We start from the raw sequence: 5,968 nt of genomic DNA, 5'->3' as shown, positions 1-5,968 counted from the left end.
GAAAGAAGGAAGGAAGGAAGGAAGGAAGGAAGGAAGGAAGGAAGGAAGGAAGGAAGGAAGGAAGGAAGGAAGGAAGGGAGAGGGGAAACTTAATTCATAATGTGTTATATGATTTAGATTTTTACTCAAGTAAGATATTAGAGAATCACCACCAAAATGTAATAATTTTCAAATAACTTAGAAGTAGTATAATCTGATTTATTCTAAGATGTGCTAGTATCAACTTAAAAATATACCTTTGGAGGAAAAAAATCATAAAAATACTGTATTATTATGATATTTTCCTCTAGTAAATCATTTTTCTATTTATTCTTATTATCCCTAAAAAAAACACTTTTTTTATTATCTTGTTTAAAATCTAAACCATCAATAGAATAGCAAAGCATACTTTAATGACGTTTAAACCTGTTGCAACCCTGAACCAATAGAGCTGAAAATAAGATTTTAATCTGTCAGCCAGGCAATTTTCTAAACCTGTCACTAAATTCTCTGAGTCCATCTATTCAAAAGATCAGTAGAAGTAAAGGCTTCATTGCACAAGTTGATACCAGTGCTCTGTCCTTTGCCAAGAATCTTGGTAAAATAAAGGATTCATTGTTTAAATAGATTGACCTAGAGATTTAGAAAGTCATTTTACAATTTATAATAATTTAGTTGAAGAGATAGAATAAAGACAAATAACTGTTTTAAGGTAAAAGCACGTTAGAGTAGTGCTTAAAGTTTCTGAAGTTTGATAGATCTGGGTTTGAACCCTGGCTCTACGAACTGTGAGATCTTAGTAAGTCAATTTAACCTCTCTGACTCAATTTCTCCATTGGTAAGATGGGAATAATAATAGCTCAAATTCGGCAGACTGCTGGCTGTCTCTTAATACCCATTCTTCCTTTCTTCTTTAGCAGTAAAATCTTAATTTTTAGCTAAGTACACAAATGACTGAAAAAGAATCTCTTACAAGTAGGTGTGGTTATCTGTCTAAGTTCTAGGATATATGTGGAAATAGTATGCAGATAGAATCACTAAAGAAAGGGAGTGTGACCTCCTCGTCCTTCCTTCTTCTTACAGCTGGAATATGGACATGATGGCAAGAGTTCTAACAGATTCCTTTGTCTGTGAGGTAACCTTAGGTATAGAGGCTATATATGCCAGAGGTATAAGACAGGAAGAGATTGGATTCCTGCCATCATGTCTTATCAGCCCTGCACTGGCTACTTTTGGAATACTTGAACGGGAAAGAAACATAAACCATTTGACTTAAGTCATTGTTTGTGGGTATTTAATTCTCTGTCTGTGTTAGCCCTAATCCTAATTGATAATACTACCACAAAGAAAAGTTTTGAAAATTAAATGAGATCATATGTCAGTTATATAGTAAGTGTACAACAAATGGTACCTGTTATTAATTATTATTATTATTATTAAAAGATAATATTATGAAAATTTGTTACTAAAAGATAATATTATAAACGATAATATTCAGAAGAATAAACTATATCTGAAAAAGCTTACCTTTCAGACCAGTAGCATTAGGAATTATAAAAACATCTATAAAAGGATAAACTCTCTCCTGGGAAGTAACTTTTTATGTTATTAGAAAAAATTACATGCCATAAAGAGGTTAAACAGATGTGGAATAGCTCCTAATCCTCATGGTAACCATATATTTTCTTACACCAAGTGGTACCTAATGTTCTAAGTCTGAAGGACCCTGAATTTCAATGAGAAATTTTAAATGGAAAAAGATATGTACATGGGGTACCCTGTAAAGCGAAACCTGTGACTGCTGATAGATCTGATGACCACCTCCATTAACAAGAACAGTACTGTGCACAAATGAAACAATTTTAGAGAGGTAAATAACTTCTAAAAACCCAAAACAAGGAATATTACTTACTATATATTTAATAATGTAATATATAATAAACGTACGTAGATACATATTTATTATCTGTAGTAATACATAATAAATATATACATGATTTCTGCATCAGAAATTGTCAAGAATAGTTTGCAATTACATAATATGTATCATAGATGTTGATGGAGAATTTGAAAATACAGGGACAGCCTCCCTCCATCCCCAATCTTAGATTATGTCCAAAATAATATCACAAAATTATCTATTAATGCAACCCAATAGTTTTTTTAAAGTATTCATTGACATGATTTTAACCTCTTTTTCATAACTCTACTGTTCCCAGAGCACCTCATAGACTGTTATTTTATTTCCCCTAATAATTGCAATACCAATTCTGTTGGTTTTATTTATTTTTTTGGTTACTTATATCTAAATGCACAGCCTAGGTATCTTGAGGCCCTGGCAAAAAAGGTAGGAATAAATTTTATAACCGCTAAGTATAAAATTAGCATTTTAGGCATACTCTTTGCAAAGAAAGACCTAGCAATAGGATCTAACAATGATAAAGATAATGTCCATACTATCTTGGTAAGATAATGTCTATCTTACCAAGATTCATGCTTTTTTGAAATTGAGACCAAAAAAACAAGGATGTAGGTATCACCATAAAAATTTTATAAGTAAACAAATGTAATATTCGGTGGTGTTAAATAACTTGACCAAGGTCACCCAGCTTGTGAGCAGCCCAACCAGGATTTAATTCTAGATCTTTTTAACTTTAAGCTAGGGCTCTTTCCAGCAAGTCATTCAGCCTCTGCCATGCACTAAAGGAAAGGATAAAAGCAGGATTTTGCCTTTAATACTTGCAATAATAATGCAATAATTATGAATGTACCTGAGAAGTTGCAGAAAGAATAAAAAAGAAACTCGACATTGGGAAATACCCATTAAGAGATTTCAGATTAAAGAAAAGCTATACTTAAGGACCAATATGTTTTGGAATTCAGTATCTTTCAGGTTTTAGAAAGAAAATAGGATACATACACTATGTATTACTACATACTTCCAGCAGGAGTTGGATAGTGCCCCATTATCAAATACATTCATATTTCTAAAGTGAAGCAAATGAATATTTATACTAAGAATGATAAATAAAGACGATAAAAGTCACGCATCAGTGCAGAAGTTTTCATTGTTAAATGATTTCAGGTCCAGTCAGGTCTTGAGTTTCTAAAATACTTCCTCTTTTCATAGCTTTTTTGGATTTCATAATTTCAGTAAGGAACACGGACCTTTACTGTGTCCTGTCTTACCAGGTGAGGGAAATACTAATGATAAACCGACTGACTTATTAGAACTGACTTTCCGCTAACAGAGAGAAGAACCACATATGCCAAGTTTGTCCCATATACTTGTCACAAGCTTGTTTCCTGCTTTGTGACTCAATTACAGTCCATTATGTGACTCAATGGAATTAAAAAGTAGGCAATGAAAATGAAATACAGGTCAGTCTACTAAAATCCAGGTAAGCTATTAATAATCATGTGTGACTGTTCTAATTCAATGCCAAAACTATAGTTAACTTCCAACTTTTACACTTAATTTGCAAATAAACAATTGAGAAAATTAGGCGGTACTATAAATAGAATATTAGTCCCTGAAATTCAACCATTAAGTTCCATCCTGTTCCGATTAAAGACATTTGTTATCATGCTTTACTTTGACAAAGGCTCTTGAAATGAACATTTAACCCATTAAAATTCAGCAGATAATCATTTCTACCCTAACTACATAAACCTATGTAGTGATTTAATGTGTTATTATCTGCCATCTGTTGAAGAGCCTCTATATCTGGATCCAACATTTTTTAAAACTACGAATAAATTTACAAGTAAGCATATAGTTATTAAATAAAACTTTATCACTGGATCTCTTACATCATTTTACTTTAGTATTATATGATATTTTTCTTTCTTCTTCTGTGTCCAATTCTTTTTATTTTCATTCATCCTTGATCGTACAACTAAGAATATTTTCCCATTAGATATTTATGTGACTCTTACTTTTAAATGTTGAAAGATGTCAGCTTCGGTCTTCAGATTTATCAAAGTTGCTAAGAACTAGGAAAAATACTAAAACACTAAAAATGAAAGTAGATATCTGAAAAAGATTTGGGCACAATTGTTCCCCTCAATAATCTTGTGACCTGTGTTTATGATATCGTTGTCAACATGACAATGGTTACTATTGTTTTTGAGTTTTTGCCTTGTAAATAGGTAGTAAATAGATCACTTAACTAGACCACGTGCCCTTGAGAATGTGCTAATGACAATCAGTTTTAAACAGCACAAGAAAAGAAAAAACAGCAAATGCTTTTTCAATTATTGCACAGAAAATAATGTCTGGCTTGTTATATCCTAACTTAAAATAAATCAACATTATTTTTTTTTTCAGGATTCGATTCAGGTGTTTTTTGGTTTTTTTTCCTCAATCTAATTCTTTCAGAAGTTCATAGAACATCAGAAAGAGGCAGCCACCCTTCTGCGTAGAAATGAACGAAAGTAGCTAATTATATAAAAAAACAGAAGACATAAACAACACCTGTAAAAAGAGTAAATGACAAATGGCTGAATGCCATAACTAAGTTTTAGAAGTATTAGCATTAATCATCAAAATTATTTCTTTCCTAAAAAAACATAGTATGGAACAAATAGAGTATATTTTAGAAATTACCCCTTGACCTGTATAAATTATGAAATAAACAGATGTACCCACCCGTTCACTGCCTCTCCTGCAGTAACTCATTAACAGTTTAAATTATGCTCACCCACTTTCTGGCTCCACCATGCCCTTGTTGATTTTTCTAGTATCTGTGTGCAGAATGAATTCCAAATAACTTTCAAGCTAGTTTTCAGCGAATAGATAACTCTAAAATTTATATTATGGAGCACTTAGGGACAGACTGTTTGGCCAATGGGAAGCTTATAATAAAATTTATTAATTCAATTCTCGGATTATTTCGGTGGAATAATCGATGGCTAACGAGTACTGATTTGTTCAGGGGCACACACTCATTTAGCAGCAGAGCCCGGACTACAGCTCAAGTCATCTGACTCCCTCTCCAGTGCTCTTTCCCACGGGCTCCTTCAGATCATGTTTCATGAATTTGATCACATCACATGGGCAGAACCTTTGTTAAGTAGGCGGCTACATCCTTTGTCTTCCGCATTTGGCTCTTGAAATTCCTTATCTCAACCCTACATTTATGCTTTTCCAATTTTATGAAATTTTATATCACATTTTCTCCAAAGCATTTTAAGAGCTATACTGAAAATTTAAACTATTGTTTCTGCTATTTATTTGAATTTGTCTCAGTAATTTACACAGTTATAAGGATAGGAGGTTCAAAAACCATATAGATAATGTAAATGGGATCATCACTTATTTGCTAAAAAAATTCTAGTGAGAGAAAAAGATGATAAACAACAAACAAACAGTCCATGAAGTAGATAATACACATTAAGAGACCCTAGTTACAATTCAGATGAAATAGGCTGAGGTGTTGTTGAGTTCTTTGTCACTCTCAACAGAACTGTTTCCATGACAAGTGAAAAGCAATGTAAAGTGCTTCCTCTTTGAGGTCAAAAAGGACTCTATGAGTATTCCCTCAATTATATTATTTGTTTCAGTTAAAGGAACACAATAGTAATATAGCATAAAATAGTGTAATAGCCAGAAAACAAATATTTGCTGGTGTATTTACTCGGAGTTAGTATTCCTGGACAGTGGAGGCAATACAATGATGCTGTTAGTTACAGAGGAAGATTCAGTGCAATGGGTCCACTTCAACTACCATGTAAGGGCATTCAGACATTGAGGGAGTTACATGATCTCCTTTCTAAGATTCAGAATCATCATAAAACAACCATAAAAGAAGAGGTGAGGGTTTTTACTGTATTTCATCATTTGCTATGTACTTTCTCAGGTATTGTATATAATATATTTATAAATGAAATCCCATCTCGATCTACAATAACAAGACCAAGGCATCTTTCCTATCCAGCTTCCTGCTAAACAGGGGGTACGAGAGGGAGAATGGAAACTAGCAGGAAT

General features: G+C 32.8%; 1 protein-coding gene across 1 annotated transcript in view; it reads right to left on the bottom strand.

Moving 5' to 3' along the window:
- Nucleotides 1-5,968, bottom strand: part of LGSN (lengsin, lens protein with glutamine synthetase domain) — a 152,374-nt gene that overhangs the window by 125,680 nt on the left and 20,726 nt on the right. The window lies entirely within an intron of this gene.

Source organism: Pteropus alecto, unplaced genomic scaffold (assembly GCF_000325575.1).
Source record: "Pteropus alecto unplaced genomic scaffold, ASM32557v1 scaffold7, whole genome shotgun sequence".
Classification (NCBI taxonomy): Eukaryota; Metazoa; Chordata; class Mammalia; order Chiroptera; family Pteropodidae; genus Pteropus; species Pteropus alecto.
This window is presented reverse-complemented; position numbering and strand designations above follow the sequence as displayed.